The sequence below is a fragment of the Giraffa tippelskirchi genome, chromosome 2, assembly GCF_054371585.1.
Source record: "Giraffa tippelskirchi isolate mGirTip1 chromosome 2, T2T-mGirTip1v1.2.pri, whole genome shotgun sequence".
Taxonomy (NCBI): Eukaryota; Metazoa; Chordata; class Mammalia; order Artiodactyla; family Giraffidae; genus Giraffa; species Giraffa tippelskirchi.
The window spans coordinates 17,552,646-17,572,508 of record NC_137276.1 but is presented as its reverse complement, the minus strand read 5'-3'; the positions used below and the strand labels follow the sequence as shown (position 1 = coordinate 17,572,508).

General features: G+C 45.4%; 1 long non-coding RNA gene across 1 annotated transcript; it reads right to left on the bottom strand.

Annotated features, from left to right (window-relative positions):
• Positions 1-11,338: 11,338 nt before the first annotated feature.
• On the bottom strand, positions 11,339-19,855 carry LOC145525624 (uncharacterized). The gene is made up of 3 exons (XR_014068329.1): positions 16,939-19,855; positions 16,081-16,291; positions 11,339-12,720 (listed from the first exon to the last, which is right to left on the bottom strand). It is a non-coding gene; the product is annotated as an uncharacterized LOC145525624 (long non-coding RNA).
• Between the last annotated feature and the right edge of the window lie 8 nt (positions 19,856-19,863).

Sequence of the window (19,863 nt, the reverse complement as noted above, 5' to 3'; positions counted from 1 at the left end):
TGATAAAACGAGAAGCAATAGGATGATGTGAAGGGAACTAACTCCTCCTCCCAGGTGAAGGGCAAAGGTGGGGGCCCTCTGACTCACTGCCTCCATAGCAGGTTCAAGGTTCCGTGTTTGAACATTCCAATGGCCAGTCTTTCCCCAGAAAGAAGATATCAGACAACATAAGACAATAGGAGAGCCTACGCTTTCCCTTTTCGCTCCACATCCGGCCATACAGTCACGGAGAAAAGTTCACACAATAAGTTTTGAAGTCAGTTCTGTTTAGCTCATCAATAGTTGCTTCCTAAGAATGATTCCAAGCCTGAGAAGCACTTTAAGCCTTTTTAAGCTCCAAAGATTAGGATGAAACAGGGAGGGGGGTGGGAGGGGGACAGATAAACAACAGCGTGGAGAGCGTTCTCCATGCAGAGAAGGAGATTCCGTACTTGGGTGAGATTAATCCCCAAATTGAAACCTGCCCTGCAATTCTTTGTGAGAAAGGAGAGCGGAGATAAGAGAGAGGCCTCCTGGCAAAGCCCCGCATTGAGCCGTTTGTGGAAACAAGACCGCGTCCTTTCCCTGCAGTCAGAGGAAGGTGAGATTCGCCCACAGAGGATGAATAGAGGATGGTGCTTCCTTTGGACAGTTGGGGCAGCGCAGGAGGGAAGAGGAAAAGGAGCAGCCTCCACACGTGTGATGCTCGAATGTTCTGTTGCACCAACAAGGTGTCTTTCCTTCTCAGCCTGGGGGGCCACCGATCTGCCTGATTGCACACCATTCAAAGTACGAGCATTGGGTTCTGCCAAGACCTGGGGGCAGGGCGGGCTGGCTTGGAACAGAAGGACACTCACAGAGGATCTTAACACGGGCACAAGGAAGCCACCTCTTGCAGTGTGCCTGGTTTCCGATCCCAAGACCCTGGCTATTTCAGTTCCAAAGAAATCCAAGTCCTGATTGAAGGCTGAAGGTTGCCATCGGCGGGGCTAACAGGATGAAGCGTCTGAAGGGGAGTCCTAGCAGGGTGGATGGCACCTGACCCGACAGGAAGGAGTGGTTCCCTGGGACCTGCAAGAGAGTTTAGTGCTTCCAAGGAGACAGCACATGTTTGGAGGCATGGCTGACTTAAAATAGCAGTCACAGGAGTTCACAGTCATGCCCATGTATGCTGAACTGTCAGGTCTGCAGGTAGGAGCCTGCCAACCCCAGTTCTCAGAAGCATGAACGGGACATGACCCAGCTCACAGAGGGCCCTGCAGAGTGAGGCTGAGGGGGAGCAGGGTTCCAAGGATGGCCCAGGTGACCTGGCCCAAATCAAGAAAGAATAGGAGAAGAGTCATGGTCAGAGGGGAAGAAGATGGCTCTTGGCTTCAAGAAGAACAGCAGTTTCTCCCTTCCCCCTTGAGGCTTTGAGGACTGCCAGGTGGGATTCAGACCCACCCAGGAGCCCCACACAGATGCTGGGAGATGGGAACCTGGTCTGCAGGTCTGCGCAGGGCTGTAGGAAGGAGAGAAGTCAGTTCAAGGGCCATTCGGGGAAGGTACCCTGAGATGGATGTTCCTCTGTCCTTTCTCCTCCAGGAACCGGGCACACGAGGAAGGACATCTGCTGATGGGGGTTTGGGAGTCTCAAGGCAGGTCCATTCTGACCTGGTTCAGGGTCCTGGGCTTCTCTGTAATTATTCCCTTCCCAGAGTCTTAGGGTGAGGAAGGGCTTGCAGCCCTGTCCCCGATCTGAGATTTGCCCAGGAGTGCTAGGTGAGAGTGGATGGGGGGTGGTGCGGAACATGCAAGAAGAGGCGATGATCTGTGCAGCTAGCCTGGGAACCGGGAGAAGTACGCTAATGGAGAGTTACACAGGCTTAACTTGGTTTCCAGCACATTCCATCTGACCTAGTTCCCCTTCCCCTCTGCAATTTTACCTGTCTTTATCTTCTGAAAAACTAAACATATGAATATTTTAGAAAGTATAAAATATTTTTAAATGTTTATCAAAGCCACTGAAACACACACAAATGTTTTTTTAATTTTAAAAAAGTGTATCATGTCATGTATCAAAGTGACATGAATGCAACTAAAAAAAAAAAATAGCACTCAATGGCTTATGAAACACAACCCTCCTCTCTCAAGCTCAGAGGCAGCTTCTTTTCAATTTTAAAAATGTCTTCTGCTTTTAGTTCTTCTGATGACCTTCTCCAGATACTCTGCTTCCACCACCACTCCTTGTTTTATGGATTATGAATCTGTTGATCTCCTACTCAGATAGATGAGGGTTGGGTTTTTTCTCTCAGGACACTCACTCATCCCTCCTTCTTCCTTTTCTCCATTCAAACTAAATCAAAATTCTTGTTTTCTCTACTTGTCACATTTATCTAAATAATAAATTGGTTTAAATTGTCTAAATGTGTATTGTTTAAAAATATGTACGATTTACATGGGGCTTCTCTGGTGGATCAGTGGTAAAGAAACTGCCTTCCAAGCAGGAGACCTGGGTTCAGTCTCTGGGTCAGGAAGATCCCCAGGAGAAGGAAATGGCAAACCACTCTAGTGTTTTGCCTGGAAAATCCCACGGACAGAGGAATCTGGTGGGCTACAGTCCATGGGATCACAAAAGCATTGGACACAACTTAGGGACTAAATAACGGCAACTATTAATATTTACACACACATGTCTGTGTCTCTATTTGCTGCAATGTCTTTCTTTTCTGTTTCATTGGTTCTTTTACCGTGTCTTCATCTACATGATCTCAAAATAGTTGGTTGGCTGGGTGGAATTGTCACAGTTTTGTTGCTGTCCCACAGGGAAGCAAAAAAGAGAGAGTGATGTGTGTGGGGAGCTGGTGGACCCAGGTCTAGAAACTGGCCCAGATAAAATGAAAGGATCAAGGTCTATGCCTGCTTTTGCCGACACACACATCTGCCAGAGGAAGCCGGGGAGCCACAGTAGCACAGACCTCCTCTTGCCCACGTGGACCCCCTTTCACAATCTTCCCTCTTCGACAGCCAGCTCCTAATAGTTGGCCTTTCGTCCCCATTCCCTCCAGGAATAGTCACCTACGGGCTAGTCAGGAGGTCCCCCTTCCCTTCTGCAGTTCCCAGCTCTCTGCTTCCTGCCCTCTTCAGTCATGGATTCAACCAATATTCACTGAGCAACCACCTCTGCTTACACACTGAGGACAAAGATGTGTAAAAGACACACAATGCCCCTGAACTTTGGGAGAGGGGCTTAAGAGGGATAGCCAGTAAATAAACAAACTCCATACTGTGAAAGTACCATAAAGCAGGTATCGCCAACCTCCAGGATATGATGCCTGATGATCTGAGGTGGAGCTGATGCAATAACAATAGAAATAAAGTGCAAAATAAATGTAATGGATTTGAATCATCCTGAAATCGTTCCCCTCACCACCACCCCTCCCAGTCCATGGAAAAATTATCTTCCACAAAACCGGTCCCTGGTGCCAAAAATGTTGGGGACTGCTGCCCTAAAGGATGTTGAGATTGAAAATCATAGACCTTTTATTCTCTAAAGAGAAATGCTGCCAGGCATCTAAGCTAAGCCAGAGCATACAAAGGAGCCAGGCTCATACAGAGCAGCCTGAAGGGGGGGCCCCAGGAAGAGTAAAGTGAATGTGCAAAGGCCCTGTGGCAGAGATGAGGAGCAGACTGTATTCAAGGAACTGAGAGGAGGCCCTTCCGCTGGAGCTTTGTGAGCAAAGAGGAGAGTGGTCTGAGATGGGGTTTCCAGAAGGCTCAGGCCGGCCATGTAGAACCTGGTTAGACAAGTGAGGACTCTGGATTGTAATCTAAGCGCATGAGGAAGGCGTGAAGATTTCAGCAGAGAAGCAACGTGATCCCATTTTTGTACCTTACTATATCCTTTCTGGAGAATGGACTGGGGATATCAATGGGTTCCTCTTCATCAATCATTGGCACAGACACCGCGTCTTTCTTGGGTCAAGGAGTCCATATAGCCTTCAAATGTTTTCATCTGTGGCCAGCAAGTGGTTCAAAGATCTAGGAGGAAGGAAGATGCTTGACGGAAGAGCCATTCAAACCAAGGTGCCTGTTTGGCCACATTTAATATGGCGGCTCTCACATCACAGATCAACAAAAGCTGTGCCAGCCTTGAGTGGCATCGCCCCAGAGGGAGTGGAGTCCTCGGGTGGGAGAGGCAGCAGCCTGACTGCCTTCTTTCCCTAGGATTTCAAACTGGGAATCGGAAGACTGGAATTGCAGCCAAATGCATTTCAGTCCTCTATTAACATTTTTTTTTTTTATCACCTGAACTTTCCCGGGCTCCCTGGCTCCACAGCAGGGGTCCCCATGTGATTTCTGCCAGGATCCACCCCCACTTTCAGGGAACGGGGTTTGAGGCGCTACCCCTCCACTTTTCAAAGCCTTTCCCCTGGTCATCAGAGAGTGTCTGGTCGGGGTTGGGCTCTGTGAAATCGAGGACTTTCTCCCCCGCCCCCTCTCCCTGCCTCTCTCTCTCCCTCCACCCCTCCACTTTTTCCTCTCCTTTATATTGAGTTATCTGTTCAGAGCAAAGCCATCTCCGGGAGCTGCCTGGATGGGATCTTGTCACCCATCAAAGCTGCAGAGCCTTTCTCGGGCCCAGCTAGTGTTGTCTGTCAAAACTTTAACAGCTGCAGCTCTTAGAGGAAGCTCTCCCCTCCTTGGAGCTGTAGTACAAGAAGTGTTTCTTGTCAAGGCCCAGAATGGGCTGGTGTCAGCCTGCTGGCCTGGCAGTTAGGGTCATGGTTTGCTAATGAAGTAAGACTTGAGCCAGCCCTCAGTTCTGTAAGACTCATTACTTGGTGAGCAAAGGCTCTAGAGTCAAACTATGTTAGTTTACATCCTGGTGACACTGGTGACTAGTGGTGAGATGGCTGGCAGGCAGTTTAACCTGAGACTCAGTATTCTCATCTGTAAAATGGGACTAATGATGGTAGCCTCCTCTTCATAGGGGCCCTGAGAGGCTGAAATAAGATTGAAATATATGTAAAGCACTTAGCATGACAAATAGATGGAGAAAAAATGGAAACAGTGGCAGATTTTATTTTCTTGGGCTCCAAAATCAGTGTGGATGGTGACTGCAGCCATGAAATGCTCCTTGGAAGAAAAGCTATGACAAACCTAGATGTATTAGCATATTAAAAGCAGAGACATGACTTTGCTGACAAAGGTCTGCAAGGTCAAAGCTATGGTTTTTCCAGTAGTCAAGTACGAATGTGAGAGTTGGACCATAAAGAAGGCTGAGTGCCGAAGAATTGATGCTTTTGAACTGTGGTATTGGAGAAAACTCTTGAGAGTCCCTTGGACTGCAAGGAGATCAAACCGGTCAATTCTATAGGAAATCAACCCTGAATATTCATTGGAAGGACTGATGCTGAAGCTGAAGCTCCAATACTTTGGCCACCTGATGTGAAGAGCTGACTCATTGGAAACGATCCCGATGCTGGGAAAGATTGAAGGCAGGAGAAGAAGCGGGTGACAGAGGATGAGATGGTTGGATGGCATCACCAACTCAATGGACATGAATTTGAGCAAACTCCAGGAGATAGTGAAGGACAGGGAAGCCTGATGTGCTGCAGTCCATGGGGTCACAAAGAGTCAGACACAACTTGGTGACTGAACGGTAACAACAACCTTTACCTCCCCACCTCCAACCACCACCCTGTGGCCAAACCTGCCCAGAAGCCAGAGGGCAAGAGAGCTGATCAACGTAATTCCCTTCCTGGAAACTGAAGCAGGGGAGGCACAAGGAACGGATGTGAGAACAGACACATCTGCAGGCAGTGTGCACATAGGTACGTGTCTCCACACTTGGGGTGCATGCAGTCTGGGCTGCAAGCTCATAAATATAACACATCAAGAAGTAATAGCAAGACCCTTTACATAACCTACCCTAGTTCATCTTCCCCAAACCCTGTAAGATAAGAAGCTGAGGCTCCTAGGGCTTGATGTATTTAACATCATTCAAGTCCTAACTAGTGAATTCAGAATAGCAGGAGGGTCAGTCTCACCCAGAACCAGAGCTCCCAACCATCACACCACCCAGCCCCCTGAAGTGAGCTCTGGCTCCCCCTTCCATCGAGACCAGGATCCCGTTGCACTGAGAAGTGGTTGAAAGGGCCCAAGTCAGGAACAAAGGTCTGCACCTTCAGGAAATGCCCCAGGGCAGCCTCTCCCCCAATCCCTGCTTTCATTTTTTCATCTCTGTGTACTTTACCACTTAAAACTGCTTCCTCAGCAGCACTCCATCAGATAGCACAGGAAAAGTACAAAGAATCAATTACCCCCCAAAATAAATAAATAAATGGTGGCTCTGGGGAAGAAAAAATATTGAATCCTGTTCAGATAAATGCAGCATAAGTTGTTTTCTGACAACAAATTCAAATAATTGCCTTCCTTTTCCCCCGCCCCTCCCAAGGCTCCAGGTAAGTCCAAGCAGGTCCTGGGTAAAACGGTGAGGGAGTGGGAAGGACCGCAGCCATCCCGTCAACCGGAAGAGAAGACCCCCAGCTGGGCCTGTTCTTCTTCAGCATCAAAGACCGGGGTCAACAAGAGATGGAACAACAGATGGAGTCAGCAAGACTTTAGCAAGCCAGCCATCAAGCCAGCAAAATATGTTCACTTTTGTTTTCCTTTTTTGCGGAGAGAAAGGGGATGGGAGGGGAAGGATGAGCTCTTGTCATTTTTATAATGAAGCAGTTGGGCCAGTACTAGCAGGAAGGCCAGACTCTGCCCGCCTTGAGCCCTCCCACTACAGAATTGTGTAATCTTCCTGGAAGCTTACTCAATCCAAATTGGGAATCAGCACGGGATCCAAAAACCAGGAGGAGAAAAAGCGGGGAGCGGGAGACAAAGGTCAAGAGCTGGCCTGTGGATGTGCTTTAATGGGACACAGACAATGATGACCAATGCATGTTTAAAAAAAATCATTGAAATGTCAATGTATGGCAAAAACCAGTACAATATTGTAAAGTAATTAGACTCCAATTAAAATAAATAAATTAATTTTAAAAAATCATTGAAATAGTTGTCAACATTTAGAAATCAGAAGAACTCAGGATTTCTGGCTTCTCTTGAAAAAGATAACTCTCTGGCCACACCAAGCCCACAGTCCTGCAGCTCTAGGATGCTGACCCTGGGTGGGGCTCCCCCAGGTTCCCCAACCATTTTGCTTCCCTCCTTGAAGCTAAATGTTAGCTAATATTCATCGCCATCCTCAGGCTGTTTTCCTTACACATCCCCCATTCCACTCATTTCAGATTTCCTGCCTGGCCTCTGCAGGCATCTACATTAGTAGCCCCAGACTCATCCTGTTACTGCTGGTTCTTGCTTCTGTCCTTGCCACTTGCCAACAGTTCCTGAAGGGCCACACAGAGCCCTGGACCTGCCAAAGTCTCTTCCCACTCTGATTCCACTGGAAGCCTCCATGTAGACAAGTCATCTACTCTCATTCCTTGAAAATGCATTGCCCCTCCTGCCTCCTTTGCTTGGGTATCTGTACTTTCCCTACTTTTCCTTTAGCAACTAAATGTTAACCTCACTATCAGTTTTCTATTGCTTCCATAACAGTTTGTGGCTTAAACAACACAAATTTATTCCTTGGTGCTTCTGTAGGACAGATACCCAACATGGGTCTCCACGCTACCTTTAAGGTGTCAGCAGGGCTGTGTTCCTTGCTGATCCCTAATTTTTTTGCTAGCTATCAGCTGAGGGTCATTTCTCAGCTTCTAGAGGCCCCCCATATTCTTAATACATGGACTTTCTCTCCCCCCTCCCATTTTTTAAAAAGATTTTTTTGATGTGGACCATTTCAAAGCTTTTTGATTTTGCTACAGTATTGCTTCTGTTTCATGTTTTGGTTTTCTGGCCACAAGGCATGTGAGATCTTAGCTCCATAACCAGGGGTCAAACCCATAACCCCTGCATTGGAAGGCAAAGTCTTAACCACTGGACCACCAAGGAAGTCTTAACCATTGGACCACAAAGGAAGTTTCCTCTTTCTCCATCTTAGACATCTGACCTCTCTTACAACTTTGGGCATTTTTTTTTTTTTTTTTTGGCCCATCCCTGCAGTGTACAGGGTCTTAGTTTCCCAACCAGGGACTAAAGCTGGGTCACAGCAGTTAAAGCCCAACTCCTAAGCACTAGGCAACCAGGGGGCTCTTTTCACACTTTGAATCTCTCCTTTTTCTTCTGTTTCATCCCTCTGACCCAGCCAAGAAATGTTCTCTGCTTTTAAGGACTCATGTCTTTAAGAAATTGAGCAAACCCAGATAATCCAGAATAATCCCAGCATCTCAAGGTCCAAACCCTTACTCACATCTGCAAAGACCCTTTTGCCATATATGGTAACATATTCACAAATTCTGTGGGATTGGGGCATGGGCATCTTTAGGGGGCCATTATTTTGTCTATCTTTCTATTCTATTCTATTTATTTATCTTAGAAGCCAAATTTAAGTCTTACATGTTCGAAAAAGTCCTTCTTAAATATTTCTCTTCTAAACTACTGTGCTATGTGACTTTGAGAGAGTCACTTTATCTTTCTGTTTCTCATTTCCATTGGATCCAAGATATGCTGGTAAATGTTGAGTAGCTTACTCTTGAGTGTGGGAGAGAAGCCCCGATTTATGGCATTTGCCAACTTCTGTGATCTATTTCTACATGGTTGATTTTAAGCTACCAGTGTGATATTACTGAATGCAGAATTGAAAAGAGATGTGGACAGCTGACTCTTGTGAGCCAGTGTGAGTCAGCTTTCAGGACTCCACTGCTTGAGTGTAAAATGAAGAATTGACTAGTTGATCAATTATTGATGAGTCAATAATTTCTTAGAATAGGGAAAACTTTTGATAGCTCTGTGTAAGTGTATCCCTCTCTGGGGCCGGTGCCATCTCCAGTGTAAATGTTTTAAAGATAGAAGAACATATCAGAAAACCGGTTTTATGAGAAAGGGCTGGGAAAAAACCACCTAGAAAGAGACCCAGAGACCTCTGGTATCCATTGACCTCATGTGATCACAAAATCCCAAATCCAACCACAAAATGAGTTTGTTTTTAGAAAATGTATGATTTTTTTCTATAAAAAAATTCCTATTTATTATTATTGTTTTGTGATTTCTGTGAGCACATATTATCAAGTGAAGGATTCAGATGAAGAATACCAGCCTCAGGAAAGAACCATTAGGATGTTATACAAAGAACTTTAATAATTTTCTCTTGTAATATGTGCATTCATTTATGATTGTTAAATTTCTTGCTCTAAGGTAGCTTGAGAAATAATAGCTGCATTTATTGAGCACTTACTACATGCAAGGTACTGTACAAAGAGCTTCTGTATATTATCTAAGTCCTTATTGATCCCAACTGGTTGAATAACCAAACAATCTCAGATCACGGGCTGAGAAAAAGAAGTTATTGAGATCCAAAACTCAAACTCCCAGCTCCACTGTTGAAGCACATGAACGTCAGCCCTCTAGAGGGGCTCAGCAGAGATCTATGTGGGAGCCAGTGGGAGGGTTCAGTCTGGAGCCAAAACCAGCAGGAGCATGCGTACTGACAGAGGAGACCAGCCTGCTTCTGAAGGGACCAGTTCCCATGGGCCCACTGACATATGCTCCTTATATTCATTTGCTGTTGCTTCCGATTACTCAGGGATGTAATAGACAGAGACTGGATCTGGGGCCCTAGAATCTCCAAGGGCACCACTGCTTCTTTCTAAGCCTGCCTTCATCTCTCTTTTCCCTTTCTTTTCCCTGTTCCTAAATCCTTGTGAGCTCCCATGCCCTTAAAGTGACAAAAACACATTAACTTCATTCAGAAAACAATTATTGAGCACCTGTTGTGTACCGTACATTGGAAATGCAAAAGTGAGAGAATCACAGGCTCAGCTCCAGTGTCCCCAAGAGTAACATGTGCTCATGCTCAGTCATGTCTGACTCTGTGACCCCATGGACTGTCATCCTCCAGACTCTTCTATCCATGGAATCCTCCAGGCAAGAGTACTGGAGTGGGTTGCCATTTCCTCCTCCGGGGGGATCTTCCTGACCCAGGAATCGAACCCATGTCTACTGCATCTCCTGCATTGGGAATCTTTACCACTGACCCACCTGGGAAGCCGTAAGAGTAACACACCAGGGTCTTAAGGTCTTAAACTTCAAGTTGCCACAGGAACCCTCAGGGTAGCAGCGGATTCCAACTTATAGGGGAAGAAAGCTTCCCCTAGGAGGTCTGTCAAGCCGAGATTTAAAAGAGAAAATGGTACAGTTTTCCAGGCACCAGAGGTGTGGAGACTCTTCTGGCCAGGGAGTCACAGTTGTAAATAAACGAAGGCATGGGCGCTTCTGTGGCTGGAGCGTAGGGTGCGTGTTTAGGATGGATGTGAGGGAAGTGGGATGGTAGTTGGGAACAGAGCCAGGAGGCGAGGAGAAAGCGAGTCGCCAGAGGCCAGTTTAGCAGGGCGTCCTGTGTCACGTGACTCATTCTGGACTTTGTCCTGCAGCCAATTAGGCACCACTGATGAGTTCTAAGCCGGTGAGTGACACAACCAGATCAGCATTTTAGAAGACAGCTCTCTGGCTCCATGAAGTGTGGATTTGAGGGTTGGGTTGAGAAACCTGGTGGCTCAGCTGGTAAAGGATCCGCCCGCAATGCAGGAGACCTGGGTTCAATCCCTGGGTTGGAAAGATCCCCTGGAGAAGGCAAAGGCTACCCACTCCAGCATTCTGGCCTGGAGAATTCCATGGACTGTATAGTCCATGGGGTCGCAAAGAGTCGGACACGACTGAGTGACTTTCACTTTCACACTAAATTAAAAAAAAAAAAGAAAGAAAATGTGCTTCTGAAAGATGTCAATGTCAGGCAGGGTCTAGAAGATATACATTTTGGAGAAGTATTGAGAAGTCTGCTTTCCCTTAAAGAGAAAAGGATTTTGAAAATATAACTGAACCCTCTGTTCAGAATACTGGAAAGTCTATTCAGAAAAGAACACCCAAATATCAAGATCCCACCTCTCTTTCAGGTTTTCTGTTATGTTGAAGGGTGGAGAAACCTTCCAACATGTAAAATGTATGCAGAATTTTATTCAAAAATGTCTAATAAATCAAAGATGCACTTAGAGTAAGAAGTATTACACAGCCCAGGTGACAGCTCTTTGTGAGGCTGGAGAGTCAAGGGGCATACTGTGTTTCTGTAGAACTGACTGAATGGGAGAGATTGGGGGGGAAAATACACTCTCTGCCATAGACAACCACTGAACAGAGGAGATTTAAAATGAAAGAGGAAAGATCGAAGCCTCACTGAAAGCCTAAAGAAAGGAAAGAAGCACAAATAGATCAATTGTTGTGTGAAGACTTGAGGTGTTTAATACATAATGGGTTGCATTGTGTTTGGAGGTTATACAGTTGTAGTGCATCTCAAGGGTTTTACATTTTTCCAAACCTTATAGATCACAAGAACCAGAACTACCAATGACCAAAGACCAGGGATCCCTCTTGGCAAGAGGGAAGGAGCTCTGAGTTTGGAGTCCATGGTGAGCCCTTGCCGAAAGAGAAGCTTCTGGCACCTGATCTAGCATGGCTTCCCACTGTCTCTCCAACCATCCATTCATCTATTCAGCCAATGAATAAATATTGACACTCCATACCATACTGTGGGTGAGAAGATAAGTCAGGGCAGTAAACACGACAGATACATGGTCTTCTGGAGAATACTGCGTGTCTGAGAAGAACTCACAATGAGGCCAGATCAAACAGTATCTCAGTAAGAATTGTGGCTTTCATTCTAAGTGCAAAAAGAAAATATCCAAGAGTTTTAAACAGGGACATGATGTAATCTGGATTAGGCTTTTCTACAACGGTGGTGCATATGTGTTCAGTTGTGTCCAACTTTTGTGACCCCATGGACTGTATCCCACCAGGCTCTTCAGTTCACGGAATTTTACAGGCAAGAATGCTTGAGTGAGCTGCCATTTCCTACTCCAGAGGATCTTCCCAACCCAGGAATCATAGCCTAGTCTAGCATCTAGGGCAGTGGCAGGCGGATTCTTTACCACTGTGTCACCTGGCAATCCGTTTTCTACAGGACATACTATTATATGGTGGAGAATGAATTTAAGAGGAGGCAGGAGTGAAAACAGGAAAAGCAGTAAAGGGGCTTCTCCAAGAGATTAGGCAGGAGATCATGCATGCTTAGACTAGGATGGGTGGTACTAGAAGGATTTGAGATGCATTCTGTAGGTAGAAACATGCTGTCAATTTGGGATTGGGGAAGAAGTTCAGTTCAGTTCAGTCACTCAGTCGTATCTTGACTCTTTGCAACCCCATGAATCACAGCACGCCAGGCCTCCCTGTCCATCACCAACTCCCGGAGTCTACCCAAACCCATGTCCATCGAGCCGGTGATGCCATCCAACCATCTCATCCTCTGTCGTCCCCTTCTCCTCCTGCCCCCAATCCTTCCCAGCATTAGGGTTTTTTCCAATGAGTCAACTCTTCGCATGAGGTGGCCAAAGTATTGGAGTTTCAGCTTCAACATAAGTCCTTCCAATGAACACCCAGGACTGATCTCCTTTAGGATGGACTGGTTGGATCTCCTTGCAGTCCAAGGGACTCTCAAGAGTCTTCTCCAACACCACAGTTCAAAAGCATCAATTCTTCGGGAGAGACAAATGCTGATTTCCAGATTGCCAACTTGAAAAGTCATGTGTACACTGATGCCATTTTCTAAAGTGGAGAGGATTGGGAAAAGTTGATTATTCGCATCCTCCAACTGGCATTTCTTGAGCACCTACTATCTGCTAGAGACTCAACACCTGCTTCTGAGAAAAAGAAGCAAATCTATGTCATGGGTTCATCCTGACTCTTGGTTTGGCCTGATAGACAGAGACCCTACATGTGTGACGCTGATGGACCACGTGGAATTTGAATCATCGGTTAGACCATGAGTTTCACCATCTCATTTACTTAATTCCTACTTGTGTTCATCAGATCATAAGGTTTTTAAAAAACAAAAGAAAAAATTGACCTGGAATTGGTCTTGGGAATTTTTTTTAAATTTTTCTTACAAAATTGATTAAAGTATCATGAAAATCATGCCAAATGATCAGGGCTTTCAATTTCCTTTGGCCAACGGGGAGCTTAGCTATAAATTTGTAACTTGGCTTGCTTAATAACTATGTAGAGTTTATGGTTCCATAATAGCATTCTGGTTTTCTCCTTGATATTGATTAGCTCAACTAAACATCTGTCATTGTCTATCCCATGGATCCAGATCAGTCTTCCCATGTTTGTAGCTCCAGCCATCTCTGACTAGACCAAGAATTGACTAAAGATGTTCATTCAGAACTTGACTGGGCCATTCAAGTTTCCTGAATTGGATATTTGAACTGAGGGATGTGGGGTAAATTCCCAGTTAATGGTTGAAGTGGGTGTTCTAGAGGATACCACCAGATCTCCTGTTCCCAAATGAAGTCCCCTTTCTCTCAAAGGCCAGATATTGGCTACCAGGGGCTCTCAGCTGAGTTCCTCTCTGAGAGTTACTCTTAACCAGGGTTGCCTTGCCCAAGCTCAGCCCTCTTTCCCAGGGTTAGCCCCCATCCCACGACAAGATAGTCCCAGTACAAAGTCCTAGTCCCTTGGCTCACGACAGGACAACACTCAAGGCCATCCCAGCTCCAGAACATTTCATGAAATGGGTCTCTGTTGTGACTGCCTTACAGCCAAACCTTTCCCTCTGCCTCCCTCACTCCTCATGGATGTTGGTCCTAAGAGTACTTCCCAACAAACTCCCTGCCCACAAATCTCAACATCTCTGTTTCCCAGGAAACCCAACTTAAAACAAATGGCTGCTATTGCTGGTGGCAACAGTGCCACCCCTAAGAATAAGTAACTGTAAGGAAGACTTGAACATGGAAATTGGTGAGGCGATGAGCAACCTTTGCTTTTAGACATGTTGTTTTCTTCAGTAAGTTTCAATGTGTCTCGGGGTTAAGGGCAAAACCACCACCCCGAGAGTCTCCAGTCCATGCAGTAGAGTAGGAAGACCTTCAGACCTGGCTCTGCCTCAAGATCTGTGACCTTGGGCAATGTGCTTAACCTCTCTGAGTCTCTTGAGTTTCTTTATTTGCAAAATGGATCAAATCACCTCGCAGGGTAGTTATACAAACTGTATGAGCTCAAGATTGTAAAAGCACCTGTAACACAGAAACTGCTCCATAAATGCTGGTTTCTTTTCACAAACAAGGTGGGGGGCACACTAGTATCTTTCAGATCAGAGAATGGGGTATGTGGTACCAACAAGTTTACAATGAATCTGAACATAATAGACCATGCTAGGGGGTGTGAGGCAGACTGGGGGAAGATCACTACCCCGTGACAAGTTAACAAGCCATCCCCCTTCCTCGCAAAAGAGAGTGCTCTTGGAAGTGAATGGATCAGGCAGAGGCCTCTGGGAACAGCAGAAAGGAGCAGTGACATGTTCCTGCAGGATGTCATCTATGATAAAGGATGACCGCAGAATTTAGCCAAAGATCAGCCATGTGACTCTGAGTGGGGATACTCCTGGGAATGGAACCCCAGCAAGCCGTCACCTGGTCTGTCATCTGGCACACAGTAAGTGCTCAATAAATTCTTGTAGAAGGAATGACAAATGATTTCTAGTCCTCCCACCCCACAAAGAAGTTCTGATGATTCCAGAATTTGGGAGGAATAATTTCTGAGTAAACACTCTAACTTCCCTTGTAAAGTTGGTAAAGAATCTGCCTGCTATGAAGGAGACCCAGGTTTGATTCCCAGGTTGAGAAGGTTCCCTGGAGAAGGAAATGGCAACTCACTCCAGTATTCTTGCCTAGAGAATCCCATGGACAGAGAAGCCTGGTGGGCTACAGTCAGTGGAGTTGCAAAAGTCGGACACGATTTTGTGACCAAAGCACCAACACCAAACACTCTGGGGACAGCAGTGTCATCAGTCCAGGGCCCCCTCCCGTGTTTACCAAAGCGTCTCCATTGTTTTCCAGGGCCCCTCCAGTTGTGCAGTGCTCTGGCTACATCTTCAGGGCTCTCTCCTAGAGTCGTAATCCACAAACTATGGTGCTCTTTTTCAAAAATATGGTTTTATGGAAACATAGTCTTGCTGTTGGCATTAGTACTACCATCCCTCAGTGTCTGGGGAGGATTGGTTCTAGGACCCTCTGAGGATAACAAAATCCACAGATGCTCAAGTATCCTATAAAAAATGGCGTAGTAGTTACATAAAACCTATATGTATCCTCTAAATCATCTCTAGATTGTTTATAATATCTAATATAAATGTTGTTGTTCAGTCACCAAGTCATTTCTGACTCTTTGTGACCTGCAGACTGCAGCACATCAGGCTTCCCTGTCCCTCATCATCTCCTGGAGTTTTCCCAAATTCATGTTCATTGAATCGGTGATGCCATCCAACCATTTCAGTGGTTAATACAAAGAACATGCTATATAAATAGTTGTCAGTCAGTCAGTTCAGTCGCTCAGTCATGTCCGACACTTTGCAACCTGATGGGCTGCAGCATGCCAGGCTTCCTGTCCATCACCAACTCTCGGAACTTGCTCAAACTAAATAATTGTAGATGCTATGTAAATATTGAGCATTGTTAGCAAGCAGCAAATTCAAATTTTGCTTTTTGGAATTGTCTAGAATTTTTTTAAAAAATATTTTTGATCTATGGTTGGTCGAATCTGCAGGTACAGAACCGTGGATGTGGAGTGCTGGATGTGTTAGCTACAGCTGCTTCTGTGTAAAAACGGCAGAATTGAAGATTCACAACATAAACTGGAAGTCTAGAAAAAAACTAAGATTTTTACTATCTAGCACTTTCATAAGTTTTTTGACCTCTGTGCTAGAGAGAACAGCAAGACAAGAGTCACCCCAAGGATACAGTCATTCTGTCCATGGGTTGAGGATTAGATTCACTGAACACAGGCCCTTTCATCTCTGAGGGTCTGGGGGCTCAGCAAGTACCATCCTATGAAAAGACTTTGCTGATACTAAAACCAGTGTGTTTCACAAAGGCTGCTTTATGCCAGACACTGCATTTAACGCCTTACCTTTATTCTCTCATGTATACTTCATGGTGATGCCACAAGGGGGGAACCACAGCATCCCTATTTTGCAGATGAGGAAACCAAGATTCAGAGGGAGTAAATGATTGTCCTGCTGTCCAAAGCGGAGATGTGGCTGGGCCAGGGCTCAGGTCAATTTCAAGTCTGGGCTGCTGTTCTTTACCCCCGACGCCCGCTACCTTTCCATACTGAAGCCCTAGCAGGAAGAGTGTTACTTGTAAATAATAAACACGAGGCAGGTCAGTCCAGACCCAACAGACGTAGATGTCATGTAACCCAGTCCATGAAAGGCTGGGTCTCCAGCAAGGGCACTTTATGAAGGAGACTTCCCTTAGGGTGGAAGAATCAGCCTGCTAGAGAACCAGAGTCCTAAGGCCTCCTGGGGCAGGACAGACATTCTCACGGGCAGCATGTAACCCTACACTTGAGAAAACGTCCCCCAGAGCGCTAGAGAATAGATTGACTTGATCACATCTGAAACCTCCGCTGGGACAAGAGGTGAAGTCTAATGTGTTTGGACTTAAAAAACAGAGATCCCAGATAGGTTCATTTCAACTCCCCTGATAAAGCCATATCACATGATAAACTGGTCCTTTTGTCCCACCAAATTAAAAGGATTAAGCATCTTTTAGAGAATTCTGTCTTTCAGGGCTACAAGCAGAAGTTTATTCAGTTTCACATTGTTGTGATAACAGAACTTCAGGGACCTGAGACAATATGTGGGAGGCCTGCGGTTATTACACAAAGAACACAATTGTTCACTTTTTGTTTGAGATAAAAGGAAGAGTACATGTCAGGGAAATGAATCTGGGTTCTACTAATAAAGGTGAACAACAGACTCACCAGGTCACTTCCTGTTAACACAGGAAGAAAAGCTTCTGGTTTGTTTTCTGGGAATCTTTCCACAAAGTCAGAAGGTCGCTAGTTCACAGGAGGCTGTTGAGGTTAAAAGAAAAGCCACGTGGGTGATTCAGTGATTTGACTTGTCTGAAATTTCCATTTCCGCCTTTTACAGCTTGAGCTGATACTAAGAAGACTCCAGCTCTGAGTCTGGAGAGCAGCAAGCTGTTTGTGCACACTGCCTCTTTGACCCTTGCTTCATGGCCAGATAACCAGTAACACTGTCTACACCCCACAGTGACCCACTTAGCCACTGTCACTACCATTGCCACCTCCCAGCCTGTGGAAGACTCCCACTCACAAAGATTTCTGTCCCATTACCTTGTTTCATTCTTTTCCAGACTTATTCTTTTTCACTTATTAAAATTAACTTGCTTACCCTTTCATGGTCTGCCTAACTCTCCCTCAACCAGCAAGCAAGTTCCTTAAGAGAAAAGTTCATGTCCGACTCTTCTGTCCCGGCGTGGCCAACACTTGCTCACAGCAGATCATCAGTGGATAATCGATGAATATTCATGTAGTGTCCATGAATAAACTGAAGAATGTTTACAAGTGTACCGATGCTTTAACTTTTTTTTCATACCCAGTTTTCCTTTTCACATTGAGTTGGCTATGCTATCTATGGTGCCTGGGTTAAAAAGTGTCCAGCTGTCACTGTAAGAAAGTGGTTATTCCTTTCCTCATTCATTCATGGTGTATCTATTGAATGCAAGTGCCAGGCATCCCTACCAAGTATTCAATGATGAACAAAACAGAGTGCCTACCACACGAGTTTTCAGTCCAGTGGGGCAGTGGGAAAGCAAATATTAATGGAAGAGTAATATAGGTATGCAATTGCAACCTTAGTAAGTGTTGTGAAAGAAAAACGCATGTAGGGCTTTTGAAGAAGTAAAGTTTGGGACAGCCCTGGTGGCACAGTGGATAAGAATCCTCCTGGCAATGCAGGGGACACAGGTTTGATCCCTGATTTGGGAGGATTCCATGTACTGCAGAGCAACAAAGCCCATGTGCCACAACAACTGAGCCCTTGTGCTGCAACTACTAAAGCCTGAGTGTCTAGAGCCTGTGCTTCGCAAGAAGAGAAACCACCGCAATGAGAAGCCGGCACACCACCACAAAGAGTAGCCCCTGCTCACCGCAACTAGAGAAAACTCGCGTAAATCAATGAAGACCCAGGACAGCCAAAAATAAATAAATAAATAAAATTAGGTAGAAAAAAAATAATAAAAATTTTTAAAAAGAAGTAACGTTTGGGCTGAAATTGGAAAGTTGGATTAACTAGATGGGTACCTAAATTAATTTGCTAAAGAGTGATCAGGGTTAGAGTTAGGATAAGAGTTAGGAGTGGAATAAGGCTGGGGCTTCCCCAGTGGCTCAGCAGTAAAGAATCTGCCTGCAATGTAGCAGACTCAGGAGACACGGTTCAATCCCTGGTCAGGAAGATCACCTGGAGTAGGAAATGGCAAACCACTCCAGTATTCTTGCCTGGAAATTTCATGGGCAAAGGAGCCTAGTGGGCTACAGCCCATAGGATCAAAGAGTCGGACGCAACTGAGTGAGCAAGTGAAAAAGATTGGGGAGTCATAGGGGAAAATTCGAGATCTTTCCCAGAAAACTGTGCTTGTCTTATAGGGATTCAGTGCATGTTGACCAGGAACGAATTGCTGTCTGCCTAAAACAGAATGGAGACAAAATAAGTGAACAGAAGACAAATTATGGTTTGTCTTTTTTTGTGATTTGCTCTTTTTTGATGGTTTGCTCTTCAAGGACCATCTTTCTGGTGACTGGGGCACTGACTTTGGTCTTCTCCTGGGCTAGTACTTGTGGGGCCCTCCATGACCAGCAACCTGGCTTCTGAAGGTTGAAGCAGCTGCAGAGGAGTCTAAGTGCATGTCCAAGTAGGGATGGCAGATGGATGAACAGGTGAGCCAGGTGAGCACCTGCCTTGGTCATCAGCAGGATTTTAGAGCCTGGATTTAGGACTCAGATGAGAGGATTCCTGGAGCCCTTGCATAGATTATTGCGGGCAGCTACGTGTTTACAGAAGCTCACAATGATGCCTGTTAAAGAGATCAATTGTATCCATGAGCACCCATGCTTCATAGGTACCTCTTGCTTTATGTAGTGCTACCTGTAATCAGTGTAGGTAAAAAAGGAGTATAAGAAACAATTGGCCCCAGATATGAGCACCATGGGCACTTTTTCCCCTCTCTTGATCAAAGAAAGACTCTAATGAAAGGGAAAAAAAAATAATTAAAAAGTTAAAGCCTTATGTAATGAAATTTAAAAGAAAACTTTGAAGCCAACAAGCAATCGTGGGCAATGCTTCAAAGGGCCTAGAATCAATGTTTGTCAATAGCAGTTTTGCATCCTTTAATTTATCTTTCATGAATATAAAGCATGATGTTATTAGGAGCCTATCCATGCCTTAATTCTGTTTGTGATTTGATGAATCAGATCTCTATTAACATTCTGATCGAATCAGCAATGTCAGAGGCCTGCGGCAGGAGTCTCACTCTGGCCAGGCTTTTATCCTGCAACCGAGATGCTAGTGAACTGTGGGGCCTTCTGCACTGAACCCTTGGCAACTCTGCCCCCACCCCCAGGAGCCAGGAGCACTTTATCTCTGCTGCTTTCTTTGGAGACTTTCTCTCCAGAAAAGAAACCAACCCCATGACTCAGCCCAGCCCCAAAGTTACCATTTGTTTAATCAAGTTAGTTGGTTTGCAAAACATTAAACATTAAACAGTATTTGATGCCTAGTTAATAATTTGCATCCTCTTCATTTGTTCCTGAATCCTGGGAGACTGACATTCCCCCCTCCCCCCCAAAGGCAGAGACAACAAAAGAAATTGTATTTAGAGCAAA